Genomic DNA, 24227 nt, shown 5'->3' with positions numbered 1-24227 from the left:
AGACATTTTATGTGCTGCTACTACACATTTTATGTCAAATGTCACAAGCACTGTGTAGTGTTTTTTGCGGCTCAGTACTTACATCTGAGCCAAGCGCAGTCTTCGGCATTATCTACAAAAATGCATCTTTGTTACTAATTTGTGAGAGAAGATGCATCAGGTCATTTCTAATTCAGTTCAAAAGATTATTTAGTACAGAGACAGATTTTCTTTCCAATGATAATTTTGAGATTATGCAAAGAAACAGGTTTCTGTCTGTTGCAAATAAAGAATATTCATACTGAATATTTTGACATAGGTGTATATATTTATGTGTTGAGTGAATGGCTTAAAATAATTGGATAAATCTAAGATAGATGGGAAAAATCATTAAATTAAAATCTCTGAATTTTAAATACTTTTCCACTTCTTGGAAATGCATGTAATGTCTTTGTAATGTAATGTTAATGCCATTGGTCATAAACATAGTAGAACATGAGAGATACATACATAAAAAAATGTGCTTACAAAATTAAAACACAATCCAGGTCATATACTTTGTGTTCTGGTATTTTTAAAAGGCTGTATATAAACTCATATAACAAATGAGAGTCATTGCAGTATTTGCATAGAAAGTGATAAATAACAGGTGTGTTCAATCTTCATATGAAAATGTAGATATATTTTATAGTTATTCTTCTTATTAGTCCCGCTCTAAGGATAAATTTCTCTCTTCATCCTCTCAGCATTAATTGTGATGGCAGTTGGGAAGAAACTGTTCTGATAAGTATCAATCTGGACAATCCAGTATTTTAGATTAACATAATTTAAAACTAAAACTCATTCCCTTCCCATTTTGCCTACAAGTGTTGAACATTTGCTGTGGCAAAGAAAGCTTCATAAGCTATTCAATAATATTCAAAAATGTAGAACAATTCTCCTTGAAATAAAACACTTTTCACAACAGGAAAATACAACTTTAAATAACAAAACCACCCTCAAATGAAGCCAGGCCAAGCATGAACTTTACTGAGGGCATCAACTACATTTTTATTTTTGTTTACACAATGAACAGATTATTTCTTTTAATTTTCTACCTGTAGCTCACTGAAGGAAATGTTTTTCCCTTCAGTTTTTCTTTAACTCTTTCTCCTTTATTTCCCTCTGAGTCTGGCTTGGAAATTAAGTTTTTCTAAGCATTTTCAACTCTCCAGAAAGATCTACTGGAAAGGTGATCTTAACCAACCTCCTCCACAAACTTGTTCAAAACTATTTCTTGTTCAAACTATGATGCTTACATGTAGGAATTGCTATAGAGATGTGCACTAGCACATATAGAGGAACAAAGAATATGAATCTTTATCGTAGGCTGTTGCAGAGCTTTCTGTGCATATGAAGGGACTTTGAAGCCTTCCCTGTTAATTGCTGCTTACAGTCAACCTACCAGTGTGATCCCATCATAAAGGCAGAAGGATAGATACCGGCATATGTGGTTCAAGGAGGCAACGTATTTACATAAGATGACTCAACAGTTGAAGAACAGAACCCGTTGTTTCTACTGACATTTGTCAGTAACATTTTTCATTTATATTTAAACGATGTTGTCACAAGTGTGTGCTACAAGTTTGCAGATCCAGCTTTCTGCTGACATTTGTGACTGAACTGTTTTAAATGTTTGAATGTACTGAATCATACTGTTGTTATTATTATGTGTGCGGACTGAATATAATGTCTTACTTATCCTTAGGGTGAAATGGAACAGAAGGTGCAGCACTGGCAGACAGAACTCTCTGAACACCCAGGCTGACAGTGTCAGGATTGCTGTCTGGGTCTAACAAAGGGGAAACACATTTTACTGCAGTAGGACCGATGTATTGATTTCCAGGAGCATTGACAGGAGTCCTCGTGAGTGGTGTCGTTACTTTCTAACTTACACTGTTTGCATTTGGTGTATATTGTGTACCCCAAAAAGGAAATGAAAAGGTAGCATTTCCTGAGAGAAGCCCAACTCTATCTTCCCTTCATTTTTGTCATCTTAGGGGCGGCACAGAACAAGGGCAACTAAACATCTTAAAGTGAGTTGGAATGGAATGCAGCCAAAGCACTCACTCTTTTGGGAGAGGAAAACAGAAAACAAGTCTGTGCTATGCTTGGGAACACAGAAGCAATTTTTGAAGATTATTTTAACAATTTACTTTTAGCTGAGGTAGTACAACAAGGCAAAAGTGATCCAAGTTATCTTCTTGCGCGCTTGAAATTTTAATCTAATCCATAGAACAGACTAGAGAAAATTTAAAAACTACAAGCATCTGATGAGAATTAAGAGGTTCGTCTGTGTAATCAGTACTAAATGAAATAAACTATTCATTACAAAACTAAAATATTTTACTGGTTCAGAATATTTACCAGTAAATCTGAGGTTTGATAAACAAATGACAACAGACTGAAAATAAAGGACACATTAAAAAATATTTTAATGTGATCTTGAAGATATTTTTAAAAGCAGTGATGCTTTTAACTCCATTTGGGATTAACTTTCTAGAAGCAAGAGAGCAGAATTTGAATGCATTTAATGGAGGATACAATGAACAGACTATATTTAACTAGTGACATGTTAAGGCTAGGAAGGAAGTGTGAAGGATGGTGAAATTTGGATGGGAAACAGCTTCTATACATCTCTGTTTAGCAATTTAGAGTACAATAAAGGAAACAAACAAAAATAAATCAGAAAAAAAGCACCAAATGTAATTTTGATACTAATGGACTGATAATTCAATAGACTACAGATTTAGATACTTTAATAGAACATAAATGGACATCAAATTAGAAGAATTAGTTTTCCCATACTTCTCCTTGCTTCAGTTTGCAGACAGTCTTAGCAGGAAGACTGATACCATGTGTGTTGTTCAGACAAACTTAGAAAAACATACATAAACCAATCTAGAAAGACTCTATTTCTGAGGTGAAAAAGTAGAACAGCATCTATGTATTCATCAGTTCAGAGATTAACACCATCTCTGATTATTGGATAAAGATTACTAGCCTTTCTCAAAATATATAGGTTACTCTGATTTCTGCAAGTAGTTTGTAACTGGTAAATCCATTTTACCATCTGTCTAAACAGAGAAATAAAATAATAGGATCTAGTTACTTGTTGTGTAGAGCAGGAAACTATATATGGCGTAAAAACCACAATTCAATAGAACAAAAATTCTTGCATATTTTCAGGCTATATCAAAGTCAGTAATAAAATATTTTATTTTATAAAATAAGTATTAGCCTAAGTATCACTTTCATGAGTTCAGAGAGGATAGGTTTACATCTCAAAATGCATGCCCTTCGTGTTGCAGAATATTAGCACTTTAGGTTAGCTGACAGGGAAAATGAGGCCTTGAGTGTCTGGCACTTACTCTGTGTACAAATGCAGAGGAGACCTGAGCTTCTAAGAGCTGTAGAAGTAGGCACCACCTACTGTTTCCCTGAGGTAGGAAATAGCAGCAGTGAAGGGAGGCCCTTAGCAAGCAAGTCACAGCACACTGATCATGCAGAGCATGGAAAGCATCCTCATGGCTGGCATTGTTAATGAGGAAATTACTGTTTCCTGACCTTGACTTTTTTGAAACCTTTCTGTTTGGAAGTCCTGAAAATTTGAAATACTGTCTGTTAAGATCAGAAAAAGGGGTGGGTGGGGCTGGGGTAGGACTGTGTTGTTTGCTGTCTTGTTTTGATCTTAATAGATACAGTTTTTCCTTAAACTTCAGCCAGACTTGGATTAGTTTTATTGATAATGATGGAATCTAAGGATTCCAATACAGAGTGACCTTTCACATGATCATATTGACTGCTTGTTCAGGATCTGGTAATTAAAACATGCAGACTTCCTGCTCATGTTGTCCCTGCCTACTCCTACAGGAGACACAAATGCTAATTGTTCTCAGCTAGTTCCTTGGTGAAGAGGTATGCCCTGTTATCTTGAGATTTTAAGACTGAGAAGCAGAGTCACAGAAAATTCCATTGTATATGCCTAATCTGTTCCCAAGGTTGATGAACATCTACTATAAAAAAATATAAACATTTCCAGAGAATCATAGAATATGCTGAGTTGGGAGGGACCCACAAAGATCATCAAGTCCAACTCCTGGCACTGCATAAGGTCATCCCAAACAGTCATACCATGTTCCTGAGAGCATTGTCCAGATGCTTCTTGAACCTCCCCTGTCACAATTTCAGGCCTTTTCCTCAGGTCCTGTCACTGGTCACCACAGCAAAGAGACCAGCGCTTGCCACTCTTCCTCCCCGCACAATGAAATTGTAGACAGCAATGAGGTCTGTCCTCAGTCTCCTCTTCTTCAGGCAGAACAGATCAAGTGGCCTCAGTCACTCCTCATACAGCTTCTCCTCAAGGCTCTTCACCATCTTTGTTGCCCTCCTTTGGATATTCTCCAACAATTTAATGTCTTTCTTACATTTTGGCATTCAAACCAGCCCCCAGCACTCAAGGTGAGGCTTCCCCAGCTCAGAGCAGAGCAGGACAATCCCCTCCCTTGCCTGGCTGGCATTGCTGTGCCTGATGCTCCCCAGGACAGGGCTGGCCCTCCTGGCTGCCAGGGCACTGCTGACCCATGTTCGGCTTGCCAGGAGCCCCAGGTCCCTTTCCATGGCACTGCTTACAGCATTTCCCAGTCTGTCCATACATCCAGGGCTGCCCCATCCCAGATGCAGAATCCAGCACTTCCCCCTGGTGAACTTCACATGGTTGGTGATTGCCCAGACCCCTGATTTGTGGAGGTCTCTCTGCAGGGCCTCTCCCTGCCCTGGAGGGACTCACCAGCTCCTCCCAGTTTTGTATCATCTGTGAACTTGCTCAGTATTCCTCCCATTCTGTGCCAGATCACTTTTGAAGATGTTGAAGATCAGAGGGCTGAGGATGGGGCCCTGTAGAACCCCACCAGTGACAGGTTCCCAGTCTGATGTCACCCCATTCACTGTAACCCTTTGTGCCTGACCCATGACCCAGCTGAGCTGCTCATCCATCCCATGATGTGTTTATCCAGCTGTGGGCTGCACATTAGGTCCAGAAGGATCCTGTGAGAGACAGTGTTGAAGGCTTTACTAAAATCCAAAGAGATCAACTGACTTCTTTTGATCAGCTGGGTGGGTTACCTTGTCATAAAAGGAAATCAGGTTTGATAAGCAGGATTTTTCTTGAAGACATGCTGGCTGTGACCAATGACTGTGTTGTCTTTCAGATCTTTTTCAATACCTCCCAGAATAATTTTCATCATTTTCCAGTTTTATGCATTTTGCTAGATATCTCTTAAACACTGTAGAAAAACTGTTTAATTTTATTCATGCTTTTTTTTTTCTCCTTTCATATATATATATATATATTTTTCCTAAAGTCATGCTAACTTTGAATAATATGTTTACATTTTCTCACTTTCATTAGGAAGGTTGGACACTGATCTTGTGATTACATATGTGCTAATCTTTAATATTGTAGGTAATTCTGAAAAACAAGACATATTTGACCCACAGATAATGCTCAGTTAATGCACCAGATTTCGAATACCACATCTAGATCTACTTTCATGGCATGATATTATGTTATATATAATAGCATAATAGTCTGAAAGTATTCATTAAAGAAAATTAAGAGTATGAGTCAGAAAAGCTAAGGAATCTATTAATTTTAATTATTTATGTATTTTTTTTCACAAACTTCTCAGCCAACCACCAACCTTAGCTTATGGCAGAAGGAGATAAAAGTGATAGACTACTCTAGACCGTAAACTCCTAGTGTGTTTTATATGTGTTAAGGACTATGGAAAGTGAAAAACCAAACATACAGTCTCTGAAAAGTTCAAAACATGTCAATATTTAAGTCCCTGTGAGTCTTCTTGTGATTCTTGAAATAGTGACCAAAGCCTAAGTACCACTGCTAGTAATTTGTCCCAAATTCAAAAATCAGGTTTTTACTGTTTTTAGTAAATAAATAATTTTATATAAGATTAATGACTGTCATGAGCTGTGATGTCCTGATGACTGGCAATGATGACCATGTGTAACACTCTTATGTGATGGTTGCTTTTTTCTCCACTTCACAGTACCTAAATACTTTCAGGCCCATTAATCTGGCAGTTTATTTCCTAATGACCACAGTGTAATATATCCCTCTGTTAACACTCCCTGGTTTTGTAATTGTGAGCCAAATATTTTTGAAATATTTTCTAATCCCTTTTCCCTCTCCATCAAAACCTTGAAAAATGGTGTTTCCTGTGGAATACTCCTTGTGCAACAGGGGTTGTAACACTGTCACACACTTATTGTACCTTCTTCTGGTGCTCAGGCTGTGTGGCATCCTCCCAGTCTTCTAGGGTGCTTTGTGAAAGGCTGCCAGACAGAAATTGGTGTCAGTCAAATTTAAGTCAATGTCACAACTGTTACGTAACAGTTGCTTCCAAGTTTTGCTTTAATACCTGGGGTTTGTGTTACTAATATTAAATAAAAATTCTTTGCAATGAATTTTAAATGAAGGAAAACTTCTCACCAGAGAGTTGTTAAAAGCAGGCTAACAGTTGTTCTCTTCCCTCCCTCCCCACTCCTTTTTAGTAGAAGTGCTTTAAATTATATATTAACCAAAAAGGTAAACAGAATAAAATGGGCAATTAAATATTAATGGAAGATGTAGTGGAATTGTCCTGTGCAGCACTTAAAATGGCCCGAATGATTGAGCTGTGAATTGCTCTCCCTTAGGTATTGAAAAATTCATCAGCACTATTTAATAAATGTTCGTATTCGTAGCCACTCATGTTTACACTACAGCACTTCCAGAAGAGTGCTTACTAAAGAAAACATTTTAATGGAAGGTGAACTTTACTGTACAGTGAGTCACCTTAAATTATACAGACTGTGTGGTAGAAGAGACAGAGAAATCTCTGAACAGACAAATGAGAAGTACGCATAAGTGAAGAGCATTTTTCTTAAAGAGAACTGCCCATGAATTGTAAAGGGCTTTCTAAATCTGAAGCTATTTTGAAGCTTTTAAAAATTCATTTTGTTTGCATTTTAAAAATATTTAACCTTCACTATCCATGTGAAATCATCTTCTGTGATGACTTATGCTAAGGACACCGCTATTACTGAAATGTCACCTGGTTGACCTAAAGGAAGGGAAAGAGTGGCAAAACAAAACTTGCATCACAAATCAATGTAGTGTTGAAGTAGTTCTTCTCCAGGTGATACTCTGTAGACTCAATTTGCATATGCAGCATATTAACACTATTAAAATATTCATTAGCAAATTTACTGTGCTAATTAATGAATTCGCACCAAAACCATAGAAAACAAACATGAAAACTCTTGAGTGCTTTGTATATTAAGTAGTTAGGTTGTAGAAATGCCTGTGCTTTATAGGAGGATTTTTGCCTGGGTGTGTTGCAATGGGCACTGAATCAACCTGGAGGCAGCTGGTCTTAGCTCAAGTCAAATTCTCCCACAGCCGCCTCTGCTCCCCAGACACATGGGGAAGAAGTCTGCATGCTTCCTGGATAGAGCCACAGTGGGCATGCTCTTGGAAACCTTGTGACTGCAGCATGGTTTGCCTTTGTACTCTTCTTCAGGGCATGGGTCTTTGACTTTTTTATAAGAGTTATTTCTTTCATTAGTATGTTCAAGTCTACAGCTTAGGGGAATGGTGGAACTGGCCACAGCAGATGTTCAGGTGCCCCATGAGCTCTAGAGCAGTGTGACCTGTGTCTATCCTCTTCTTAATGCAGCAAAAATCCTTCTGACCTTTGTGACCTTCTAGTTCTGCTTATTACTTCTCCATACAAAACATATGATACCCATGGCGGTTCAGTGTAGTGCACTCTGGCTGATCTAGACAAGCACTAGGGAAATTCTGACCAAAATATTTCACTCCATGGGAAGTCATCTCTAATTGTGCTGTGCAGGTTCACACAGTAATTAAGGACTTGTCTTGGAAAATGGATGAAGTTGAGAAAGAAGTAGTGGTTTCTCTTACAAGAATTTGGGTACTAAAGTGACATGGTGGCAAGTTTATACTTCTAACAAAATATGTATGTGTCAGCCTAGGTTTGTGGAATATTTTCATAAGAGAGACACTTCATTCAAGATCAGCATGGTTGGAGGAAAGATTTAACTTAGTTGCCAGGGAAAACTCAAGTAAACTTCAGAAATACTTTCTCTAGCATGTGCTTTTATATGGAAGTTAAGACAAATTCAGGCATTTCAAAATTCAGACTTGGTTTTGGTGAAACATTCTCAGAGGCTAGAAGATGCTAGCAACGCTCATCACAAAACAAGGGTAAGCTAATTTTTTATAGTGCTGGAAGGATACACTTCTCAAAGAGCTGCCTAGTGGAGGTGTGTCAGTTGTAAGATAGCCCATCTCAGTCACTGTCACAGGGAGTGATGCACACACCAGCAAAAAAGCAGCAGATGGTTTCAAACATTTTGGGAAACAGTTGAAGTTGAAAATGTTTACAAACTTGAGAAAGTCTTGTTTATTATTTCCAGTTCTCTTAACTGACTCCCTAAAATGAAGTGCCTAAAAATTTTATGTGCAGAAGCTTTTTAAATAATCAAGATTATTTTATAGCTGCTTTAAAAAACTCTTCCACAAAACATCATTTTGAAAAGAAGTATGTACTAAGTCCATTAATATATTTATTAAGAATATGGTGTGGGGGAAAAAAAAAACCTCAAAGCCAGTTAAGATTTATTCTTCAGTGGTAGTTGAGAACAACGCTTGGGAAAGGATTAAAATAAAGTATTTCTCAGGGGATTAAAACCAATCCTTTTACAATTCTTTTGGTGGGTTTGTAGAGATGTTAAAGGGAACTATAGTGGGGTGCAGTATAGAGTTGCAGAAAGCTGAAAGGCAAGTACTGATCTCTTCACTCTTGTGACCAGCAAAAGGACTTGAGGAAATGGCATGAGGCTGAGTTGGGTTAGATTAAATACCAGAAAAAAGTTTTTAACCTTTGTGGCGGTTGAGTTCTGGAACCGGCTCCCCAGGGAAGTGGTCACAGCACTAGCCTGACAGAGCTGAAGAAGCACCTGGACAATGCTCCCAGGCAAGGGTGTGATTCTTGGGATGTCCTGTGCAGGACTGGGAGATGAACTCGATGGTCCTGTTGGGTCTGTTCCAACTCCACAGATTCTGTGATTCTATGACTACATAGTTTCACGTCATGTACTGTGAGTTCACATGTAATGCAGTATGGTCAATACCTTGGGGAATGAGGGAGAGGGGCAAAAGGTCTGAACCAAAATATTTTTACACAAAGATCCTTGTTAAAGACTTCTAGTATTTTTTGTTTTCTTTGTGGGTGTACCAGAAAAAAGGACATCTGATTCCAGAAGTAGGGCAAATCATAACATTGTTACATACGTTTTGCAGCTAACAACAAAGATACAGACTTTCACTGACTTTCATTTGGTGAGGATGAGAAAGGTTCTTCCTGTTTTATTTGGACAAAATCTAAATGAAAAGTTTGATAAGCATCCTGCCTTTTTTAACCCACTTGTTACGGATGTTACGGAACATCTTATGGAAGATATCCTCTACTATCTCTAGCAGGCTGAAATATGGAAAGTTTGGGTTTGGGGTTTTTTGTGAAAGAAGGGTGGAAGGAACTGATACCAGCCCTTGACAATAAGGATATAACTCGGAAAGATTTAATGACAAGGGGTTTTAATGGCAATTGTTATCATGTAAGAAAGAATTTGCTTGATTATTTGATTGGTCACCTGGGAAACTTAAATCCATAGGTAGATGGATACTGGCAGGAATTTTCCAGCCTTGTTTATGGTGAAAGACTGGGTCAGTTCACTAAATCTTCTTGCCTTTCTTCTTTTCAGGAGCAGGCAGCTTGGTTCAGCAGTTTTTGTGAGAGGATCTTAGAAATTTCAATTTCACATGGGGGAAAATTTGAAAGTTTTGTCTCATGGAAAAAGCATTATTATTGTCTCAGTAAAGAAAGTTTTTCCCGAGGAGATATTTGGTTTGCTCACACTTTCCACACTTTAGGGATTATTTGGTCAGTTCTACTTTTTGATCCATATGCTGCAGAAGAAAACAGTCTCTACCCCCTTTATATTTCATTAGCCCCTCTCAGAAGCACTACCTAGGCTAAATCATACATAGATTTTGAATACTTGAGCTACTGCAGGAAACACTGCATTTTAAATCAAGCTGCTTCAATTTTTATTGATGAAACAACAAAGTACTTTTGCTGTCAGTTAAAATGTGTGTGGTATCTGAGAAATGCATTGACTTCAAAAATAGGAAGCACTCAAAGAGCCTAATGATGTTTGGCTGCCTGTCTTATTCTAAATACTATTAAACCATGGATCCTTCTCAAGGCTGATAGTCATACTTAAATTCTGTTCAAGCTCTTGTAAAGAAAAGCCCATTTGGCTTTGTGCAAGATTTTTGTCTCTCACTTCATCCTGATCCTCTTCCCACTTCTCAGTCCTTCATTTATAGAATGTCAGGCTTCATCTTGCCTCCCTTTACATATCAGTTTTGGAAAATGAAGGACTTCTCTCTGGAGAAGAGGTAACAGGGAAAAATGTAGTTTGTGTCTCTCAATCATGTTGTGGTACTCTGCTGAAACTTCTCTTTTCCTGTATCTCTTCATTCCTCTCCTTCTTTCCTGTGCATTATTAACATTGTCCTTAAATTATTTACTGTAGCTCGTAAAGTGTCATTAGTGAGAGTCATTTCACTGGTGAAGAGAACTAAAAACTAGCTTGCAGAGGATTGAAGGAGAGTGAGAGAAGAAAAAACAATGAGGCTAAAGAAATGTCACTGTTGAAAGGGAGTAGTTGGTAGAAGCTTGAGACAGAGGAGAGACTATTGGGAGAAAGGACTGTAGTATGGACAACAGTGCTGAAGAGAGGCTGAGGATTAAAGAAAATATCTGCCAAAGCAAATTTTTGGAAAATAATAACTGAGGGAAAAGTTGCTAGAAGAAAAATAAACAACAGACTGTGGAAACTTCAGTCAGTCTTTAAACACAGTCTTGACACTAAAGACACTTCAGAAGCTGTAGGACATCAAAATATACTTTAATGAAAGAAAAAAATGGAAATGGTAGGAGACAATGGAACAGATAATAACCTTTAAATTATAGATGCAAAAACTGAATGAAATTGGAGGAATAGAAATTACTTTTTGTCACTTTTTGGTGATAAAATGTATTTCAAAAATATGGAAATGTCTGAATGTCTTAGGGTGTCTAAGTTATATAATAGAGCTATATAATGATACTTGTATCCCCAGTCATCTGTTCTGTTAATGCTGGATATTAAGTTTTGCACGTTTAAGACTCTTTCCGAGAATGAGACAGGGGAGAGAAGAAGCATGGAGTTCATTTTCAGAAACGGCACTTGCTCCTCTGCATCTTTCTCCTGGACTGCATTGTCTGCAGCATGGACAGATGGTAGGATAGAGCTCTCCTTTGCTTTTAGTTAGTTTTCAGCTAGCTGAGGCAGAGGAATGTCCTGAACTGTGGTTTTTTTGTTTTTTTTCTTGGAACTGTTCAAACGTGCTCTGGACTGAACACCCAGAAAAACTTTGGGAGCTTGCACCATGGCCCACTGGGGCCTGTGACACAGCATTTTCCAGCACCAGTGGGACTGACAAGAGACTCAGTAAGCTGAGCTACACCCCACTACAAGGACTTCCTGAATTTACCATCTCACCAGAACAGCGAGAGGTTTTATCACGTAATATTATTCATTTTTTAGGCTTGTGAATACTTTGCTTATTAAACCGTTTCTTCCACTTTTTTTTCCCAAGGAAATATTTTCCTGAAAGAAATCCTTTCCTCCCCGTGTTGGGGGAGGAGCTATTTGAATTTGCTTTTGGAGGGCCCCCATTTGGAGGCTTTCTCCCAAATTTGCCCTAAACCAGGACGCTGAAATGTTAGGAATCTTTTTTTTCCCCCTGTAGTTATGTTTTTTCCACTAGGATTTGAAGTCACCCTTATCTTCATTCTCCTTTACCGTTATTTTGTACTTCAGAGGTATCTTCTACACCTTTAGCTAAAACAACAATTTGACATATTCTTAGTTTTGGACTTTTTTACATTGGGCCATGTTTTAGAGGTAATGTAGATATTTAGCATCTTTTCCAGGTACTAGCAGGCAGCAGTTCTAAGAAAGCTATTGGATTGTCAGGCTAAGACATGAAAAGGTACATTTTCCAAGCTGCATACAATTACAAAATGTGTAAGTCCATTTATTCACTAATAGGGTTTATCCTTAGCTCCCTGTGCACAGCTTTGCAAATTTACTTAGAAATGACCATACTGTAAAATTCAGGCTACTCCTGTGGGATAACTGTCTTTTTTTTTTTTTTTCCCTCAGTAGGTAATTAATACATAGATAAGTAACACATTTAGATTGCAAGTACCTATTCATGTCAAAACCTGGCATACTTTAAAGTGACACATTCACTGAATCTTTGTTAGACTGCAGTAGTCTAATCCTTTTTGCCCTCCTCTGGCAGGTTTACCATGGAATTTAATACTGTACTTGTATGGGATTATGCCTCAGAATTGGAGATTGAGGGACTGCACATGAATGCTTCATCGGGAATGACAAATTAAAGGCTGAGAATCCAAGTGTGCGATTCTTATGCTTAAAACAGACTGCATCTAATAGATAATTTTAGATCTGTATTTAAAAAAATACATAAAAACAAACCCAAACCCCAAAGAATTAGAAATAATTTTATTACAATTTCTTTTAACATATTCATAAGAAATAGAAATTGCACTTATTTGCTCCAACACCCAATTTGGTCAGGAAACATGCCTTGACACAAAAGCCAGCCTAATATCATATCAATGCAGATACCTCCACACAACTAGATATTTCAGAAGCTTTGTGGCAGAAGGCATTTGATTAGTGATTCATAATCGATGAACTAAGGATAACGAATTTAGTGTTGGTCAGTGTTCTTACATTCCTGAAAGTCATGAGAGGGCTTTTTTTCTGTTCATTTGAAGTAATGGGGAGGTTGGTAGTTTTGTCTCTGAAACTATCAGTTTAGAGCACAAAAGACTCTTCAAGATGATTTGTGGTAAAAATATATGAAACAGTCTCCAGGAATTAGCTCTAATGTGCTGAAACGCTGAAATTTTTGTCTTGATAATGGATATATAATAGCAGGGAATTAATAACATTGTGAATTTTAAAAAGTATTGCTTTGGTTATTATGTGGTAACTTAGAAAAACTGAAACCTGTTTTCATGCTTCAGGAAACATTAAACATTTTGATGTGAAATTCATAAAGGCTTCTCAAAAAAATCAGATTAATCTAAAGGATCTTGTAAGCTTCTAGGTGCTTAAAAATTTTTAGTAGAACTACTAATTACCTATAGTTTTATTTTACCTCTAAGTTAAAAGTTGTGGCTACAAACTTCTGCTGCTGCACACTTTTATTTTTTCTTTTTTTTATCTTATCTACTTGTCATTCAGTACTTGTGAATGTGAACATGGAGATAGAATAAAGTAAAGAGATTCTTTAAATACTCTTTAAATTCTTTAAATAGTCTTTAGATACTCTTTAGATACTCAGGGAAATAGCTAATAAAACTCTTGCTGGCTTCAGTGAAGGAGAGATACTACAAACCCGAGCAATCTGTATGGCATGCACATATGGACTTTGAAGTAGAATATAGATTATAGGTTGAAAAGTAAGCAGAGGTCTGTCACTAGAAGAGGCAAACAACACAACTATAGACTTAAGAACAAAATTTGACCAGTGTTAAAAATTTTTGAGAGACATGGAGATGTGTTGTCTTGCAATTCTAGCAGAAAATAAATCACTTTTCACTATGATTGATACAAATATGATAAAGAACATACAGAAGATGTATTTGTTTCTGAGCATAGTTAGCAGCTTTGGAATGGAAGCTACCCTGGGAGGATGGAAAGATGGTTCATAGATGGTTCACGTCTTACTTGAAAAATGATCTACTATTACTATTACTAATAATAATAGTAGTAGTAATAATGTCACTTTCCAAACAGTTTTTTGTAAAGGAATATCCTCACCAAGAAAGAAGTATAATTTCCTCTTTTTTCTCTTCTTTATCCTATGAGATTTTTTCTTTAATGTGATATTCTGCTGTCACAGAGGAAGTAGTATTTTGGCAATTAACATCACTGTTTTGTACACTCTTTCAAGGAGAAAAGAAAAAGCAGATGGGTTGTTTACTCCTCTATGAAGGCAGACATCGTAATGTTGTAATTGAAAATAGAATCACACAGATGCTCCCAAGAGGCTGTAACTTCTAATATCTTAATTTTTTATGCATATATGTAAGAACATATAGATATAGACACATATATTCGTAATATTATATGTGTTTCAGTTCACTCTTCACATTGAAAAATGGAACATAATCAAATACGATAAAGGTAGAATAACACAACAGAATAAACAGTGTAGGCTTGTGGGTAGACAGGTAAATGGCAACTGAACATTGAAAACTCCAAGACTTTCATCAGTTGTTCCCTACACAAAGAGCAATAGTCTTCAGAGCTTATGAAAAGCACAGCATGGAATCGCCCTTACATATGCTCAGCTTTATTTTATACTTGTTTTTAAAATCATTGTTACAATTCTGTACAGAGAAATGAATGCAAACACCATTTGACCCTGAAATAAATGGGAAAGATTTGTCTGAAGTTACTGTGAACTGCAAAACATGAAAATCTGTGTGTCTCCAGTTGTGACAGCTCAACAGTACTATATTAATCTAGAATACCTAATGCTAAGAGCAGCAGGTTGTGCTGGATGGCATAAAGCAGCTGTGCAGATATCCTGAAGTCCCAAGATGGTGGGATTTTTCTAGAGGAAAATACAATGGCATGTCGAACCCCAAATGAGAGCATTTAACACTCTCTTTAATGACTCTGTTCTCTGTTCCACAAAGTATACTTTTAATACATGACTGAAAGAGGATAGCCTGTACCATTGAAATGGACATCATGTCAACTCCACATAAGCTCTGGTACTTCTTTGGGATATTTTGCTGTTGTTTGAAATTTTCAGTCCAGAAGGAAGTGGTATATTATACTGGTGAGAACAGAGAGAATTCACCAAGCTCAGTGCCTGCTTGCTGCATTAATAAAAATCAAATGAAAAAAGCAATCTGATTAAATTATGTGTGCTTTTTCCTATGCCAGTGGAGCTTAACTAAGCAAACAGAAGCAGTGAAGTAAATCAGCGTTGGTTTATTAAAGATCAGAATTCAATATCTCAATAGTTGAAGAGCTTATGCACCAGTGTTCTCACTGTTTGGCTTTCCTATGCAAAGAAAGTAAACACAATGGCGCTGTGGGACTCTTGTTAGAGAAGTGACACATAGAAAATCCTAGTTTTCTTTCAAGGAAGGTGCTGCTCTGTCTACTTGTACTTCTTGTCTTTTCCCAAAAGATTGTAATGAAAAAAAATCATAAGACAGTTTGCTGTTGGTGTTGTAATAGAAGTGTTACCCTTCAGATATTCAGGGCTTGCAGACAGAAATGTACCTCAGCTCAGCTTCTTTTCATTTAATACTCTCATCTGCACAAATAGATTCCTCTTCACATTGATCTTACAGCACCATCAAGATAGCAATCCTTTGCAGTCAGGAAGAAATCAAGGATGTTTAATCTAGTTTATAGGACTCTAAAAGTTTATTTATCACAACAATGTACTTTCGGTATTAGTGCACTCATAGGAGATCTCCAGAAGAGTTTGTTGTAGTCTCAGGGTGGAAAAGCAGTCAGCTAACTCCTTCATACTAACTCCCTAATCAAAGGAAGACTTGGCTTCTGAAAATTTAGAAGATCAAAATACCTTCTACTCATGACTGGGATTGGTTGATGGTTTATGATCAGACCAAGTACAGACTAAGTATTTCAAATGTCCTTTTATACCTGCCTCACACTCTCAGTTAGAGAGGCACAAAGTTTGCAGACATTAATAAGCAGAAAATTTCATTTTCTTTGCTGCATCAATACTTTGTGCTTCAAAATTTGAAGGGATTAGTAAAGACTATGTGGGTGGTGACAGACAGCCTTTGCTTTAATTTACTTGGATAAGAGTTAGGTTTGAGCCATACATTTCAGAGAAACTATCTCTTTCGTTAAAGAATTGATTTCCAGAAATCTCAGATAAAAGGCACATCTTATAAAATAGATAACAAAAGGGTAATCTTCAGAGCCACTTGGAAAATTTCTAATAAAGCAGAATCCTTGGTGTCTTGGGGAGCCATGTGGTCTAACAAAACAGGGTCACCTGCAGCTTCTGTCCGGGCATGTCACATGAGAGACCTGCCCTCAAAGTGTCAGCTGTTGCTGATGAAAAATGAGGCTTTTCTATTAGCAATAATAAAATTAGAAGAGATATTATTGACATAGAACAAATACACGGAAATAAGTGAATATGCAATGATTCTTTCTTCCTGGCCTGTGGGAAAAGTTGGAACTTTTTCTTTCAGTCCAATTAATAATAAAATTATAGAGAAAATAAAGTTTTCTGTTGAAAACCTGACTGAATTTTTGTGGATTAAAATACTTTAATGAGGGACGGTGACTTTCAGAACAGAAGAATTCAAAGAATGAATTCTTCTCATCTAAGCTTCGTTGGCATGTGGGGACAAAATTGCAGACTTCAAGTTTCTTCCTGCAGGGTGTGAAGAATTTGAGAATGATAATGAAAGACGAGACTGCTATTAATGGTACATGTCCTGTATGGCAAGGGAATCTGTCTGATGAGCTGTCTAAACATGCAGAGTTCAGAAAGCAGAGAGTCAAAGAAAAAGTGAGAGTGATGAAGGAGGAGATAGCCCAGCTTGCATCTCATCCTCCAAAGGTACAGGTGTTTCTTTGCTGTCATCATGCACAATGTTGGTAAGACCTTTTGTACTGAAATGTGTTTGCAGCAAAGTCTTGTAATAGTTTTTCCCAGTGGCCACCATGTTTGCAGAGAACACAAAGTATGGGTATTTCTTTTGGAATATAAGAACAGAAGTTAATATCTCCTTACCTGTGCTAAAGCTAAATTGTCATTCAATTCAATTCAAGTCAAGGTCAGTTTTTAGTCTTAAATTGAAAACCATACCAGACCTCACCTTGCTAATTCAGACCTCTTTGGGCATTTTTGAAGACACCAATAAATTCTCAATAGTTTTTTTCATGGAAGTATGTGAAGAAAGCTATATGAAAACCTCACTTGAACACTAAGAAGCCTTAACAATAGCAGAAAAAATTGGATTGGCAGTTATTTTCTGATTAACCCTTAGAAAAGATATGCTTTTTTCCTTGGATGCTAGAAAGTATCTAAGCTGTCTAACCTGATGTAGTTTTTGGTCAGGGTTAGAATTTCTTGCAGTCTGTGAAAAGGGGAGGGACTAGTCAACATTAAGAGTCTATGTGTGGATTTACTGGCTAAGTGTCAATATAGAAATTTTGCTAGGTTCTGTGATGAAACATTAAGACTATTAGAGATGAAAAAGTACAAAAGCTGGCTTGGTCAGGGGAGGTCATGGATATGATTTATATTTATTTTAAGCTGCCTTCTCAATACAAGGATGGCTCCTTTGGTAGCACCTGCTCTCATTGAGAAGTTTGTATATTCAACTCCCTTAGCAGAAGCTGGGCTTGAACACAGTGCTGACTACACAAGATATTACTAAGTAATTTCTTGCTGGGTGGTAGCCATATTGACCTTTAGCTGAGATACTGGAATCCTCTGGCCAATATTCCCACCTCCTGATTAATTGGCACTGTATAAATGTGTTTCCATGGGAATGCACAACAGCATCCATGGTCACCTTCAATACTAACACAGCAAAAGGAGCATGTAATTTATTCCTCTAAAAATGAATGCATAATAAAAGCCATCATAATAAATCTCTTTCTGCAAGGATTATGATGACTGCAAGTACACAGATCATAGTCTATTTGAACAGTGCTTCCTTCATCCAATAAACAATTTTGGTTTTGTATGAAGGTCTTAGTGGTGTATTTAGATGGCATCATAGCCCACCTTTTATTAGTATTCAAGTTTATCTTTGTGTTGATGCAAATTAATCCTGTTATTAAAATTCATTGTAAATAGTAAGCTGTTAATATAGCACCAAGAGATATTTCACCTCACTATATGGCAGAGTGAACTTGATTGGTGATGCCACCATTTCCATCCAGTGAAACTTCAATAATTTTCTGAAACTATTGAAATTAGTTTAACCTTTAAAATTAGCATCATGGCATGAAATAAATGACAAATCACTTAAATGCATGACACTTGAACGGGCTATATGAGGACAGTCCCTGGCAGAACACTTACAATATAAGGAAGTAGGTTACTGGTTTTTTGTGTATTTTTAGGACTATTATTTAGGATTAAATCCATCATGTAGTTATTTTACCAAACATCAATGCCTAGAGTGCTGGGCAGTCCTTTAGATGGGCAAAGAACTGTCTGAAGTTCAACAAAAGCAAATGCAGGCTCCTGCACTGGGAAGGAATAACCCCAGGCACCAGCACAGTCTGAGACTGACCTGCTGGAAAGCAGCTCTGAGGAGAAGGACCTGGGGTTCCTGGTGGACAGCAAGCTCTCCATGAGCCAGAAGTGTGTCCTGGTGGCCAAGAAGGCCAATGGTGTCCTGGGGTGCATTGGGAAGAGCAGTGCCAGCAGGGTGAGGGGGGATGATCCTGTCCTTCTACTCAGCCCTGGTGAGGCACATCTGGAGTGCTGTGTCCAGTTCTGGGCTCCTCAGGAGAGGAGAGAGATGAAGCTCCTGGAGTAGGTGCAGCAGAGACTGACAAAGATGATGAGGGGACTGGAGCATCTCTCATGAGGAAAGGCTGAGGAAGCTGTTTAGCTGTTAGCTTTGAGAAGAGTTGACTGAGAGACAAGGGACCTCATCACTGTCTGTGGGTCTCTGAAGGGAGGGTGTTGACCACGGATCCAGGCTCTGCTTGGTGATGCTGAGCAATAGGACGAGAGACAGAGAATAGAAACTGATGCACATGAATACAAAGTTCCACACGAATGTAAGGAAGAACTTCCTTAATGTGCCTGTGACCACACACTGGGATAGATTGCCCAGACAGGTTGTGGAATGTCCTTTATTGGAGATATTTAGGAAGTCTCTGGATGTCATCCTGTGGAGCAGGGAATTTGGACCAGCTGACCCCTCTATTGTCCCTTCCAACCTGACCCATTCTGTCATCACAGAAAAAATTGTACTTTTTATTGATAAAACAGCTTTTTAAAAAATGATCCTTAATGCAACTTTACAGGTTCATTTTTGAAAGATACCTATATTATGGATCCAGCTGTCTTTATGCTGAAAGTAAGAAATGCCATTTCCTTTTCCTCTGCCTATAAAAAACCCCAGCAATGCAGACTTTGATAATATGCAAAAGTTAACTTTGAAACATATCTTGTGTATTTATAGGTATCTTTTGGTGTAGCATGTGGGAACAGAAGAAACATCACATGAATATTTACCTCCCTGGAGGCCACTAACAAATGCTTCAAAGGTTTCCCTAGAGGGGAAAAAAGAGTGGTTTACAGCAGAAATCACTAATTTGCAAATTTTTAGGAAAATTACAAAGTTCAGTGATTCAGCTGCACTGGAAAACTGATCATTCTTAGCAAGATGTGTCACCATTACAAAATGTCAATTTTCTGCCTGTGACAATTTAAAAATGCTATGTTCACTGTATTACTGAAAAACTACAGAAAAAAAAAATAAAATCATTATATTTCATGTATTTTATACCCTTTTGTCTCAACATCCAAAGAATTTTTAATATCTCTGATCAGATATGATAAATAGTATTTCATTTACAATGGAAAATAGTGAAGAGATTTAGTCATACCAAATGTACCATGTAGAGTACATACCAATTGTAGTACATCCATTAGGCTCATGGTTGTTCCCTGCTCACAAGTAAGCAGACACCAATGTACCTCATTTAGTATCTTAGAATGATTTCCTTAAAACCAGAAATGATTACTTTTTGCTATTAGAACAGAGGGTCTTAAGTTACCATGTATCCCACTGAATGAAACCCTGAGCAGCTATGCTGGTCTTGACTCCTCCCGTACTGTGATCTGTGGCACCAAAAGCCTCCCATTGCCTTTACAGCTGCAAGAATTCCCTGACATGTAGAACTTGACCCCAGTGTCTCTGGTTTCAGCACAAGGATGTTGTCTCTTGAAGCCATGAGGGAACTGGATTACTCCTTTATTGATCAATTGTTGAGTTAGCAATCAATGGGTAATTGACTGTTAACCTCCATGAGATGACTCAAGCACTTAAGTCAGGCACAGTTAAATAGCTTGCTGAACAAGTGCCTGCATACTGACTGTGGCTTCTGTACACAAATTTGTCAGCTTTACATTATTCAAAGCCACGTAAAAAAGTCTTCTGTAAATGAGCCACACACAAAAGAATAAACCTGTTAAAGAGATAGATTTACAGTGCACTAGCATTCTACATTTAAGAGGCCCCCTCTCTCTGTTATTACTGAAGCAATCAAAGGTGGCTTGAAAGATTGCTAAGAATGATCAAGGATGCTTTATTTTAGATTGATAACTGCAGTAGGAAGTGTGAGAAGGAGAGAAAGCAATTGAAGTGGATGGGATCATTGTGTACCTGTCTGACATCACTGGCTCAACATTTGTATTTTAGCCTGTCTCTTAGACTCTCTCTGGCCTAATAACAGCATGTAGTGAAATAAAGTGTTCATTCTGGAGGTAATTGTTATGTGGTGGAATATAAAAAAGACCAATTCTGCAGTATATTTACCACAGTGCATATTTATGAGTTGGGTTTAATTAAAAGTCAGGAACACTAGAGCTATTTTTTAACTAGATGCCTATTATCTACTGTCAAGTGCTTGGTTTTAATCACACATTTTATACCATCGTGACCAAATCACTGCCTGTGACGTACAAGATAGTGTGTTGTCTTTACTGAGAAGATGTAGCCAAGCTTGATGGATGTTTTCTCATTCCTAACCTCATTACTACTGGCTTCCCATCCATCTAATAAAATGCTATGATGGAGAGGGGGAAGATGCTATAAATCATAATATTCCAGCCACTCCAAGCAGATTCATTAGAAATGCTGACTATATATCTCACACATAGAAAGTCAACGCACAAAGTAGTTTGGTGTTTCTGCCTGTGCTGCAGACATCCCCTCACTCCCTGCAGTCAAGTTAGGATTTGTTTTTAATAGCAAAGATGACATTTAATGAAGTTCTGCGTGGCAGACTGCTTTGACCTGAGTAACCCAATAAATATTTCAGCTGTTATTAGTTTTAAACTGTGCTGTAGCCTGTTAGCTCAGTTGCATTGTTACTCCACCACTGAGAATACTAATTGCTAATTAATGAACTTCGGGTTTGCTTTGTTGCGTTTTTTGAGTGAGATAAGGAACTGCAGCATTCTACTTTACTACTGTTTTTCCAGTTTTCCTTGAGGAAGAGTATCCTCATTTCATCTAGGCTAGGACGCTGAAGGGAATATATAGGGGGAAGTGGCAGAATGTGTCCTTTTTGCCTGGCTTTCCTTTCATTTTTTGAAAGAAAATACAGCTGTGAATATAAGAATTGCCCAGACTCTTGTGCCTGGAGAAAGAGAACTGAAATGGATGTATCCTCTGAAATCCAGGTTAGGAATCAAACTTCATATGATACTTTATGTAGGTTTTGCTTTTCAGTGGAATCTGCACACTTGAAGAGGTAATGATAGGCGCGATCTTTGCAAAAGGGAAGTGTTTGCGAAAAGAAGGAAAAAACAGCAGAAGAAAGGAAACAAGCTATTTTAGCACAATTGAGCCCTTAAAAATACTGCATGAGTGTGATTCAGGTGTTTGCATTTTCATGATTCTCCTCTGGCAGATGCTCAGAGCCTCTTACATTACCCTGTGCAGTTTTCTTTTGTGACAATTGTCACGTTGCCCTTAGGAGTTTTCCATTCAAAAGATTTTTGCTGTGAGCTCACCCAGGGTTGTATACCTGTAGCCTGGTATGCTTTGGTATTGAAAATCTCACAGAAAGTTGTTCCATTGGATTCAGGTTGTGTGCAGAGCCAAAGCATGTGACAGTCTTTATTTGAAATGTATTGCAATTGAGAATACCAAACATCAGTGAGCTTTCTGTTGGAATTGAATTAACTGGCCCTTAGCCTAACTTTCTTTGCTTGTATGTGACCTGGGATGCCAGACAAGCATAGGGACAGAAGCAAACTGATGTAAGGCAGTTATGCATAGGGATAGGTTTTAGGGATTCATTAAGGGACACCAGTGGACACTCCTGTCTGTGCTCAAAGGCTGTTTCAGTCCATTTTAGGGAAATGGGATAGTGTATAAGCTAGTAGTATTTATTAAATCCTTGAGGAGGAAGTGCAATTGTGTCTGTACATTATCTGCAAGCACAGTTTTCATTATAAAGTTTTCATTACATTTTCATCTCAAAAATCACTGTGATCTCTAGTACTTAGTGTCAGACTGTTTCAGAGAATATGAATGACAGCTGTTATTAGTAATCCATGGCTTTATGAATGTAAAAATTAGAAGTAATCATAGAGAGAGGGGGGAATTGTCCATCAGTTAATATAATCCATTTATTTTGAAACATGCACTAAAGAGTGGAATTCATCTTTATTGCAAAGCAAGTCTCAGCTTTGTGGTGATATTTTTAAAAAGATGATGGTAAATCATATAAGGGATTCACTTTAACAGCATAGAGGCTACTTTCAAGTTCCTGAAGCATTCTGAAAGACACATCTAGGAAGCAACAGTATCTCCCAGAATAACAGTGAGCAATTTAAAATGTTTGCTGAATGTGATTCCCACTGACTTGAAGGCCTTTGTTGCCTATAGACAGCTCACCTGACGCTGCACAGGTGTGCAGATATGAAAGAGCTACTGCTTCTCTTGTCCCCCCTTTGGCCCTATAAATCTAAATCAAAATCAGCTTCTGATTGGGTATGTCTGGAATTGTCACATTTGTGTTTTGGGTTTTTCACTTGGTGGGTTTTTGTTTAACTATTTATTTAAATACATTAATGAAATGTAAGGATTATATAGGAATATACAAAACTGCCAAATCTGGAGAATTAATATCATAGCAGAGGTGCCTGCTAGTATCAAATTTCATGTGTAAGCTCAACAGGATAAAAAATATGATGACTGCAGTTGACTCATTTGACAATTAGTCTAAATAACTTTAGAATTAAACAAAAAACCACCAGATTTTTATGCTTGAGTTTTGTTTTCATAGGAATTATTTAAAGCTGTTGCATTCACCTATCACCATTAGGGATGTGAACAATAGGACTAGTGATGTAAGTTATTAAGATTCTTCTGTAAAGATAGAGGTTGTTTTAAGAGCTATAGAATGAATCGAGAAAGATAAACATGCAGGACAAAAGTTATATTATCTGTTTCAAGCCATGCTTTAATTATTTCCTTTTAGTTTGTTTCTTTTCAAGAAACTTCTGGTTAGGAAAAACTTTCTGCCCTTCAGAAAAGCTGAGTTCTGGAGGAAGAGAAACAGAATTATCATATGATTTAGGGAAAAATATTTGATGCCAGAACAATCTCTGCTTCCTGATATTATTCACAAATTGCTACCATTGTTAGAGAAAATGAGCAAAATGACACCCCACATTGTGTTACTGTGTGCCCTAAAATATAAAAAGACTGACTGATAGGAATTAATTAGAATTTGAGGGTATATGAGGGATCTGCTTTTGTGCATCCTGGTCTATTGTACTCAGTTTTTGCTGATTTTGGAACAAAAGGAAGCCATTTCATGTTTAGGTACTCCCAATCTTCATAAAATAATGCATATCTAAATTTGCATTTACCTCAGGATGTCATTGGAAACTGAAGGCTGTCATACTTTGTTATGTGACCATGTCTACAGATGGATATTATAAGTTTTTCCTGATTCTCATGTCCAATACCAGTGTGGAGACAGCAAAACTCAAAGCCCTATGGCCTCATCTGGTGAAAAGAGAAGCTTTTAGTAATATGGGAAATTACAACTGTTAGGTGAATATAAGTTCAGGGTCTCTTGTTTTTCAATTATTAAACATGAAACCCACCTTTTATTCTAATATGGTAACTGCCTTTTTCATAATTACTTTAGATTCAAGGTATCTTTACAGATCATAGAATGCAGGT

The 24227-nt window shown here is 37.5% G+C and overlaps 1 long non-coding RNA gene across 7 annotated transcripts in view; it reads left to right on the top strand.

Moving 5' to 3' along the window:
- Nucleotides 1-24227, top strand: part of LOC135291068 (uncharacterized) — a 99504-nt gene that overhangs the window by 46281 nt on the left and 28996 nt on the right. For 3 of the 7 annotated variants that reach the window (XR_010353933.1, XR_010353932.1, XR_010353934.1), the window contains one exon: nt 1727-1884. The exons of the other annotated variants lie outside the window; for them this stretch is intronic. This is a non-coding gene — a long non-coding RNA (uncharacterized LOC135291068). The remainder of the gene's footprint in view (nt 1-1726; nt 1885-24227) is intronic. 7 annotated transcript variants of the gene reach the window in all.

The sequence above is a fragment of the Passer domesticus genome, chromosome Z (genome assembly GCF_036417665.1).
Source record: "Passer domesticus isolate bPasDom1 chromosome Z, bPasDom1.hap1, whole genome shotgun sequence".
NCBI classification, from domain to species: domain Eukaryota; kingdom Metazoa; phylum Chordata; class Aves; order Passeriformes; family Passeridae; genus Passer; species Passer domesticus.
This window is presented reverse-complemented; position numbering and strand designations above follow the sequence as displayed.